Source organism: Protopterus annectens, chromosome 8.part0 (genome assembly GCF_019279795.1).
Source record: "Protopterus annectens isolate FY-2018-M chromosome 8.part0, PAN1.0, whole genome shotgun sequence".
NCBI lineage: Eukaryota > Metazoa > Chordata > Ceratodontiformes > Protopteridae > Protopterus > Protopterus annectens.
In genome coordinates, this window is record NC_056741.1 from 232,494,784 (window position 1) to 232,506,197 (window position 11,414).

Sequence of the window (11,414 nt, forward strand, 5' to 3'; positions counted from 1 at the left end):
CAGAAATCCCACTAATTCCATGCTTAAAACAGGAGTTCCTATGGTGGGCCCAGGCATGCCGGTCCAACCCAGGCCTTCCCTTTCACAGATGTCAAGCAAGCCAGAGCATTACAACAGATGCTTCAGACCTAGGATGGGGGGCCCACATGCTGGACAAATGCGTGCAAGGACTGTGGACTCAGGATCAGCTTCACCTGCACATCAACCTAAAGGAAATGCTGGCTGTAAAACTGGCTATCCAAAAGTTCAGACCATTTCTCAGAGGGCCAGCTGTTGATAAGGACAGACAACACCACAGTCATGTGGTACATCAACAAACAGGGAGGCACTCATTCATACCCCCTATGCAGAATGACTTTGGAACTGTGGACCCTGGCACTCAGCTACAACATCCAGCTGCAAGCAAGATTTGTACCAGGAAAAGAAAATACTCTAGCGGACATTTTAAGCAGGACCACATCAGATGCTCACGAATGGCACCTGCACCCGGACATCTTCAGGACCATTACAAAGAAGTGGGGAATGCCTCAGATAGATCTATTTGCATCTCCTCACAATCACCAACTCAAAAAATTCTGCACAAGGACATTTCACCCACTAGCATGGAAAGTGGATTCGCTCTCCTTCAGCTGGAAGGGCCTAACAGTTTATGCATTCCCACCTCTCCCTTGATACACAAAGTACTCCTAAAAATCAAGGAAGAACATCCAAGGATAATCCTGATAGCTCCAAACTGGCCAAGACAACACTGGTATCCACTACTAAGGAGCTTGTCTCAGAACAATATGTGGCCAATACCCCTGATGCCTTTGATGCTAACTCAGAACAACTACAGCACCATACATCCAAACCTGAAAACCTTACAACTGACTGCATGGAACATCACATAGCAGCAGCTAATCAAGAACTTTCCCAAAGAGTTAAAGACATTATTCTTGAAGCACGCAGACCTTCAACAAGAAGGAACTACGCTGGAAAATGGAAAAGGTTTGTCAGTTGGAGTTCTGAAAGAGGAAAAGATGTGTCAAACATAGATATGCCTAACATCCTGGAGTATCTGGCCGAACTTCTCCATTCAGGCCTGTCCTACTCCTCCATCAAGATACATGCATCAGCTATTTCAGCAGAATACAGCTTTGATCCACCTGTTTTTTCACACCCTCTGCTCAGACAATTTCTCAGAGGAATCAAGAATGTAAAACCTCCAAGAAAACCACCATTACCAGCTTGGGACTTAAACTTCGTACTAGAAAAGTTGACACTAACACCCTTTGAGCCAACAGCAACAGCAGACTTACAACACCTGTCATGGAAAACTGCTTTCCTACTGGCAATTACCTCAGCAAGGAGGGTTTCAGAACTACAGGCCTTAATGGCAGTGCAACCCTTCCTAATCTTCCACCAAGATAGAGTATCCATGAGGACTAATCCAACATTTATGCCTAAGGTGGTATCCAGAGTGTCGTTAAACCAGGCAATCCACCTACCTACCTTCTTTCCCAACCCACAAAACAGAGGGGAAAGAATACTGCATACCTTGGATGTACATAGACAGCTACGCTACTACTTGGACAGAACCAAAAGCAGCAGAAAGACTGACCAACTTTTTGTGGCCTATGCAACAGGAAAAGAGGAAAAGCTATTTCCAAACAGACAATCTCCAAATGGATAGGAAATTGCATACGATTCTGTTACTCCTTCCATGGAAAACCAATTCCACAGAACATAAGACCTCATTCTACAAGGGCAACAGCCACTACCACAGCCTTCTTACGAGTGGCTACCAAAGACATTATTGAGGCGGCTACTTGGACCTCCGTGCATACATTTGCCAAGCATTATAATTTGCCTCTATATTCCAGATCCCGAGCAGGGTTTGCCACTGCTGTACTGCAAGGGATCCTAAACACACCATAATCTACCTTTATCCTCCTCCCCTAGTTGGCTATGGTATTCTACCCAGCTGTTATGACTGCAGATGCATCCATGAAGGACATAGTACAGTTTTGTACCTACCATAAATGTAGATGTCCGAACTGGATAGCATCTGCAGTCAGGATTACCCTCCCTCCTTCCCTCTGAGGTACTCCTAGGGTGTTTACCCTCCTAATAGCTAGCTGATGGGGAGTCTTTTATGGTGTATTTGTTTGTATATATGTACATACATGCTTATTTTTGTGGTTACCTCTATCCTTTTGGAAACATTGGCATCTATCCAAAATTTTTAGCCTTCAGGAGGGCTTCTGGCATCTGGGGCAAGAAACACTGAGGAAGATGGCGTCGGCTGATGCCTTTATACCCGAAGTCCAACAGAGATGACGTCGGATGAAGAGCGACATCAGCCGAAGCCGGACCCGGACTTTGGAATCCGGCCGACTGACGGGCTGCCTGACGACAGGACAACCCAGCTGTTATGACTGCAGATGCTATCCAGTTCGGACATCTACATTTATGGTAGGTACAAAACTGTACTTTACAGAAAGACTGACCAACTCCTTGTGGCCTATGCTGCTGGGGTACAAGGAAAAGCAATTTCCAAACAGACAATTTCAAAGTGGATAGGAAATTGCATTCGATTTTATTATTCCTTTCATGGAAAGACTGTTCCTGCAAACATTAGGCATCATTCCTCGAGGGCCACAGCCACCACTACAGCCTTCCTAAGAGGGGTGGCTACCAAGGACATTTTAGAAGCTGCTACATGGAGCTCCGTGCATACATTTGCCAAACATTACAATTTACCTTTATACTCCAAATCCAGAGCAGGTTTTGCTACAGCAGTCCTGCAGGGTATCTTAACTACACCATCCTTTTCTTAGTACCTCCTCCCCCAGAATGGCTATGGTATTCTACCCATATGATGTCCTTCAAGGATGCATCTGCAGTCCTTACAAATGGGTTGTCCTGTCGTCAGGCAGCCCTTCGGTCGGCCGGAATCCAAAGTCTGGGTCTGGCCTCGGCTGGTGTCGCACTTCAACCGACGTCATAGCTGCAGTTCTTCGGGTATAAAGGCATCAGCCGACGCCATTTTCCTCAGTCTTTCTTGCCGCGTGGCGCCCGAAGCAGAAGCTGTTCGCAAGTGCCGGTCGGTCAGAACCAGAGATTACTACTACCGAATACTTCTACTACCGAAGACTTCTAAAAAGCTAAGTACCCCGTTGGGGACTCTTTCTTGCCTCAGCCAATGTCAGAAAAAGTGAATAACTGTTTAACTTGTGGGAAACAAATACCTCATAAAGATTTCCACTCTTACTGCTTACCTTGTTTAGGCCCAGACCACGACGTAGCAGCTTGTCTAGCCTGTGCTTCTTTTAACCGACGGACGCTTAGACGCCGGTCGGAATTTGCTGAGGAGTTTTTCGGCTCAGATTTTGCTTACATTATGCCGTCGGATCCTCAGACTACGCAAATATCTAAAAAGCGCAAGGAAAAGGACCGACACTCGCGGTCCGTGGTTTCGGCCGAAACCGCGAGTGTCTCTGTTTCGGCTGAAGCCGAGCTCGCTGTTCTTCCTTCAGCCGAAAACTTGCCTCCTACCGAGGCCTCATCCAACCTGGTGGAATCGGCTTCTGAAATCCCATCTGCTCTTGCAGGTTCCCAGGAATTATCTGATACTATACCCTTGGATATTTCAACCCCTGCACGTGGAGCTGCTAGGCCACCTGGCAACCATGTCGATTAAGGCCTTTGCCAGGGCTAAAGCAGCTAAATCTACCAAATCTGTGCCTGCTAAGACCCCCTCTCACAGGCCTAGCTCTAGTTCACAAATGCTTAGTCTAGCAGAGGATCTCATTTCTTTGATCCGGGGATCCCAACCTCACCCAGACAGGCCCTCTCACCCACCTCCAGGGAAGAGGCCTAGAGCAGAGCCCCCTGAGCCAGTTTCTACAGATGACTCCTCTGATGATTCAGATAATTCAAACCCTCCAGAGGGCCCTTTCTCCCCTTATGAAGACTCTGATGGTGAAGAGTCCATTCCTTCTGCCTCTCCGCCTGAGGAATTTTCCTTTGGGGAAACCTTGCATGCTATGAGGGAACAATTTCAGTGGCAGGGCCAGGATTTTTCAGACTCTAGAAAAAGGCTTAGAACCTTTCTGCATTTACCACAGCATAGACCTTTAGCCATCCCTCCAGTTCTCTCTGTTGTGGATGATGCATTTAATGATGCTTGTACTGCTCCTGATTCACTACCTCCGGCCCCTGCTAAGCCCGATAGGTACTACAGGGTCCTGGACACACATTATCATTTGTATAAGGCTCCTTTTGCAGATCCCGAAATTATCTCCCAGGGACCTAAGGCTGTAGCAGCTACCTCTGCCAAAAACCCCCTCCCCTCTGAAAGGGAATCCAGGTCCTTAGAGAGATGGTGTAAAAAAGTTTACACTTCTGCTACTCTTTCAGCTAGGGCCTTGAACTGTCAATTCCACATGATCCAGTATCAAGAATTTATGTTAGACCAGTTAACTAAAAAGCTGTCCTCGGATGAACCATTAGACAAAAAATCTATTCAGGAAATGGTACATAACGTTCAGCAGGTCAGTAATCATTCCTTAAAATGCGGCTATGATGCACTGGAAGCTTCCTTTAGATCAGCCATGACTGGCACAGTGATCAGAAGACATGCATGGTTAAAAGAGCAGGCCTTACCAGACCATGTCAAATCAAAGCTACTAGATGCTCCCATGGACAAGATCAATTTGTTTGGCTCTCCTGCACAACAGGTGCTGAAGAAGATGGAAGAGAAGGCAAAATCTGTCCAGACAGTGAAAGATTTCTTACAGGTCCAACCTCCAAGATTTAGCAGGAATTGGCCCTCCAAGAATTGGTCCTTTCCAGACACCTCCAGAGCTCAGAGAGGCAGGAATAGGTGCTCAAGAGGCAGAGGTCAATCCAGAGGTGCCTACAGAGGACGTCAGTGGCAGGCTAACAACCAGCGAGGTACAGCCACAGATACAGCCACCACCACTACTACAGGACAATCACAGTGACTTGGCTCTGGCACCGCCTACCAGGGAACAACTAGAAGCACCCTTAGGCGGGAAGCTAGCCTTATTTTCAGTAAACTGGCATTACATCACAGGAGACAAGTGGATTTTGCAGACAATAGACCAAGGTTACAGGTTTCACTTCCATACTCTACCAAGGAAGAGAGGAATGCCAAACCTACCTCCAAATCAAAAGGCAGAAGCTCTAAAACAAATAACTCACTCACTAAGGATGAGAGCTGTAGAAAAGGTACCATCTATGGAGCAAGGACAGGGATTTTACTCCAGACTCTTCCTGGTACCAAGAAAAGAAAGCCAATGGAGACCTATTCTCGACCTGTCCGCTTTAAACACATTCCTCATTGTCCCAAAATTCAAAATGCTGACCCTACAGCAGCTTCTTCCCATGTTGGGCAAGGAGTCTTGGCTGGTAACTCTAGATCTCAAGGAGGCATACCTGCACGTCCCCATACGACCAAATTGCAGAAGATACCTCAGATTTCTTGCAGGATCAGAGCATTATCAATTCTCAGCATTGCCCTTTGGCTTATCTACTGCGCCCAGAGTGTTCACGAAATGCCTGGCATCAGTAATTGCTCATTGCAGGCTTCAGGGAATCCAAATCTACCCTTACCTGGACGACTGCCTGTTACAAGCTGACAACAAAAACAAGCTAACAGAAGACTTGAAAAGGGTCATTTATCTACTGCAAGCCCTGGGATACACAGTCAATATAAAAAAGTCAAGGCTGATGCTATCCCAAAGGATAACCTTTTTGGGTGCAGAGCTAGACACATCAAAACAAATGGCATTCCTAACAGTAGAAAAACAGGAGAAACTCCCTCTCTACTTCTTGGCATTAACAAAGCAGAACCAGCTAACAGCAAGAAAAGTCCTGCAAGCCTTGGGTTTCATGGCATCCTGCATAATATTGGTTCCACATGCTAGACTGCATATGAGAAAGTTACAGTGGTACCTAAGGAATTTATGGTCTCAGCACAAGCACAGCCTAGAAACCCAAATTCCAATAATCCCATGCCTGAAACAAGAATTCCAATGGTGGGCTCAGGCCTGTCAATCAAACAAAGGACTGCCCTTCCACAGCACTCAACCAAGCCAGACAATCACAATGGACGCCTCAGACCTCGGTTGGGGGGCGCACATGCTGGACAAGTGCATACAAGGCTTATGTACTCAAGACCAGCTACACCTACACATAAATCAAAAGGAAATGCTGGCAGTAAAACTGGCAATTCAGACATTCAGACCATTTCTTCGACAAGGCCAACTGTTGATAAGGACAGACAACACCACAGTTATGTGGTACATCAACAAACAGGGAGGCACACATTCGTACCCTCTATGCCGGATGGCAATGGACCTCTGGAATGTGGCCCTGAGCTTCAACATTCAGTTGCAAGCAATTTTTGTGCCAGGAAAAGAAAACATTCTAGCAGACATACTAAGCAGAACTACCACGGATGCCCACGAATGGATGCTGCATCCGGACATCTTCAAAACCATTACAAGAAAGTGGGGACTACCAGAAATAGACTTATTTGCATCCCCACGCAATCACCAACTGACAAGGACGTACCACCCACTTGCTTGGAAAGTGGACTCCCTATCTTTCAGTTGGAAAAACCTGACAGCATATGCATTCCCTCCACTTCTTTGATGCACAAGGTGCTATTGAAAATCAAAGAGGACCGTCCAAGCATCATACTGATAGCTCCAGACTGGCCAAGGCAACATTGGTACCCATTACTGAGGAGCATGTCTCGGGAACAAATATGGACTCTACCTCTAGTTCCCTTACTGTTAACACAGAACAACCACAACACCCTGCATCCAAGCCTGAAAACACTGCAGCTGACTGCCTGGAACATTGCATAAGACCAAATAACCCAAATTTATCCCAAAGGGTTAAAGACATTATCTTGGAGGCTCGCAGACCCTCAACAAGAAAAAATTATTCAGCAAAATGGAAAAGATATCACATGGAGTACTGCAAAGGGAGAAAATTTGTCACTGGTAAACATAGCCAACCTCCTGGAATACTTGGCAGAGCTCTTCTACAACGGCCTGTCCTATTCTTCCATTAAGATTCATGCATCAGCTATTTCAGCAGAATACAACTTGGATCCTCCAGTCTTCTCACATCCTCTGCTCAGGCAGTTTCTAAGAGGAATTAAAAATGTAAAACCACCTAGGAAGCCACCATTGCCAGCGTGGGACTTGAACTTTGTGCTAGAAAAGTTGACACTCCCTCCTTTCGAACCAGCAGCAACAGCAGACTTACAATACCTATCATGGAAAACTGCTTTCCTGCTTGCAATCACTTCAGCAAGAAGGGTATCTGAGCTACAGGCATTAATGGCAGTACAACCCTTCCTGATCTTCCATCAAGATAGTGTCCATGAGAACAAATCCTACTTTTATGCCAAAGGTGGTCTCCAGGGTATCTTTAAATCAAGCTATTCTACCTACATTCTTCCCCAACCCACAGAACAGGGGGGAAAGACTGTTGCATACCTTGGATGTACATAGACAACTACGCTACTACCTGGACAGGACCAAGGGCAATAGAAAAACTGACCAACTACTGGTAGCATATGCAACAGGAATGGAAGGAAAAACAATTTCAAAACAGACAATCTCTAAGTGGATAGGAAATTGCATTAGATTTTGTTATTCCTACCATGGGAAGAAAACTCCAGAAAACATCAGGCCTCACTCTACAAGGGCAACAGCCACTACCACAGCTTTTCTACGAGGAGTGGCTACCAAAGACATTTTAGAGGCTGCTACTTGGAGCTCCGTGCATACATTTGCCAAGCATTATAATTTACCTTTATACTCCATATCCCGAGCAGGTTTTGCCACTGCTGTTTTACAAGGGATCTCAACTACACCATAATCTTATTTATCCTCCTCCCCCAGTTTGGCTATGGTATTCTACCCATTTGTAAGGACTGCAGATGCATCCTTGAAGGACATAGTACAGTTTTGTACCTACCATAAATGTAGATGTCCGATAGGCATGCATCTGCAGTCAGGATTACCCACCCTCCTTCCCCTCTGTGGTACTCCTAGGGTATTTGCCCATCTTGTAGCTAGCTGGGGGAATCTATTATGGTGTATTTGTTTGTATATATGTACATACATGCTTATTTTTTGTTTGCTCTCTACTATTTGGAACCATTTGCATTTATCCAAATTTAGCCTTCCTAGAGTGCTCCTGGCATCTGGGGCAAGAAACACTGAGGAAAATGGCGTCGGCTGATGCCTTTATACCCGAAGAACTGCAGCTATGACGTCGGGTGAAGTGCGACCCCAGCCGAGGCCAGACCCAGACTTTGGAATCCGGCCGACCGAAGGACTGCCTGACGACAGGACAACCCATTTGTAAGGACTGCAGATGCATGCCTATCGGACATCTACATTTATGGTAGGTACAAAACTGTACTTTATGACTGCAGATGCATCCTTGAAGGATCTAGTACAGTTTTGTACCTACCATAAATGTAGATGTCCAATAGGTATGCATCTGCAGTCAGGTTTACCCTCCCTCCTTCCCCTCTGTGGTATTCCTAGGGTGCTTACCCCTCCATTAGCTAGCTGGGGGATCTATTATGGTGTATTTGTATATATATATATATATATATATATATATATATGTATATATTTTGGAAAATGTTTGGAATTTATTGCATTCCTCCAAATTTGGCCTTCCTAGAGGGCACTTGGCATCTGGGGCAAGAAACACTGAGGAAAATGGCGTCAGCTGATGCTTTTATACCCCAGACACTCTGACGTCGGGGAAAGTGCGACATCAGCCGAGGCCAGACCCAGACTTTGGAATCTGGCCGACCGAAGGGCTGCCTGAGGCAGGACAACCCATATGTTATGACTGCAGATGCATACCTATCGGACATCTACATTTATGGTAGGTACAAAACTGTACTTTTTCTTTATGCTGGCCTAAAGTACCTTAAACTACACTGGATCCTAGAGGATAATTATCAGTTGCCTTCTTTAGCAGTGTTATGTCTGCTGTTTGTAATTGATCCCGTTTGCATCTTAATACTGCTGCAATCTTCCCTGTTTTGTTCCTGTTTAAATGTGCATGGCACTCAGTTGACTTTACCTGCAGCAGTAACTTTTGCCTGAAGTTTTGTTCCATCAGCTAAGGGATCTCTCTACACTTTAAATGTCTTGCTTGGGTTTTGCTAATGTGGAGGATCTAGCTTAGTCAGGACACTTACAACCCTATTTAGCTGATGACGAAAGTGACGAGGGTACTTAGTAGATGTTGAGGGTATGCAGTCCTCTGGCTTTGGCAAAACCTGTTTTAGATGTGAGCAAACATTTGCCAGCCCAGGGCATTAGCTCTACCTTCTATAAATTCAAACTTTGAAGACACCTTTGAGAGCACACTTGACAACAGTCTCCTAAAACGCAATCTTAACAGTTTGTTTGTGTCTTTCGGCTTTTCCTGGTTAGGGGTCGCCACAACGGAACTCCGGCCTGCTAATGATTGGTAGTTGATTTTTACGTGCTGAGTTACCAGCCCTGACGCACAACCTTCAACGAAGGTATGCCCATTCAAGCATGTCTCCACACAGAAGAGACTCTAGCTGAGAATCGAACCGGACAGGGTCTTACTGTGAGGCAACAACACTACCACAGCACCACCACAGCAGATAATCTTAACAGTTTGCATGAGAAATATGCATACAAAAACCTGGTTTGTAGAGACACTTGTCTGTCAACACAGCTGGGGACTCTGAAGTGACACTGAGGCTTGGCACTCTTTCCATTTGTAGAGAAATTGGGATGATGGACTGTTTTGACAAGAAAATGTATGCCTTTCATCTTGGGGAAACCATACTAGAAACTCTAATACAATATGATACAACCTAGAGAAACCATACTAGAAACTCTAATACAATATGATACAACCTAGAGACATCCTGAAGTAGAGGATATGACAATGAGCTAGCAGCGGACCTAAAAGAGAGTCTTTGTAAATTAATTGAGCCCACCTTAAATATGGGGATCATTGCTGTTAATTGCAGTTATGATCATTTAAGTGCCTTATGGCTTCAATAAAGTCAGTGAAGAGCCAACAAAGCAGACCAGTATAAAGCCACTTTAATAAACACTCAGTAAATGGACAATAACATGTACAAAAAAATAAAAGATGAGCGCTTTCGCACCAAAGCAAGGTGCTTCATCAGATCTACTTAAAAGCCAATAGATTTACATTTAAATAGCATAAAACTACTGCCTTAGACCTCATGACTTCAGGGTAGGTCTTAAAGGGACATGATCCTTCAGTCCCCTACCCCTAGTCACTTTCATTAACATAATCCATTTGGTTTCATGTCTGTCTGTACAAGTCTTTATATCTCCACCTCTTTCAGTAGTAAAATACAATTCAAGAACCAGAAATTTAAAAATATGCATACTGCCCACATCAACTATGTTTACCTAGTGCATTCTTTACATTACATGTATTGATACTATATAAATAGGTTCATAGATTAGTACTAAGCTAACTGCCCTTGTGAGCCATTTTAAGCCTAGCTAATTATCCCTTGTGAGAGTCAAACCCTGCACCTTGTACTTGTAAGGCAGCCACCTTAACCATTAGGCCACTTTCCCAACCGTGAATATTTATTCACATAGGTTAGTACTAGGCTAACTGCCTTTATGGGCCATTTTAAGCCTAGCTAATTACCCCATGTCAGAATCAAACCCTACAACTTGTGTTTCTAAGGTGAGCACCTTAACCATTATGCCAATCTGCTGCCTAAGACAGTGGTTAGTCTTCCCAACATAATGACTCTGACATGTTTCACATGTTGCAACATTTTGAGTGCTGCAGTCTGCATAAAAGTTAAACATCTGTTCAGTATCAGGATGTACATTCATGTTCTCTAATGTATCTACAAACATTACATCCCGTACATGGAACAGTACCTGTCCTGTCTGACAATTTTTCTGTTCCTACCAGCTGTCAAAGGCTTATAACACAACAATCTCTTGAAGTATAGTTCTTAAAAGAAAAACGAGGCTTATTACCAAGCACATCCCTATATTTATTAGACATAAGCATCATCCAGTGTTTCCTAATATCACACAAATGAACATTATTAGAATATGTCAGACACATCCTTAACTGATTTCTTAGCAACATCTTCACTCTGTATAGCATCACCTTTTTTCAAAAGATAAGGTTTTGCTGTTTTCTGCAGAGAGGACAAGAGCACATTCTGTACTTTCAGTATATCAAAGTCAGAATAACCTCTCTGACAAAACTCACTAGTGAGAACATTAACAGAAGACTACATCTCGCTACCCTTAGTAGGCAGTTCAGCATTTTTAAAAAGTTGACTCTTCATAACATCACTCTAAATATTT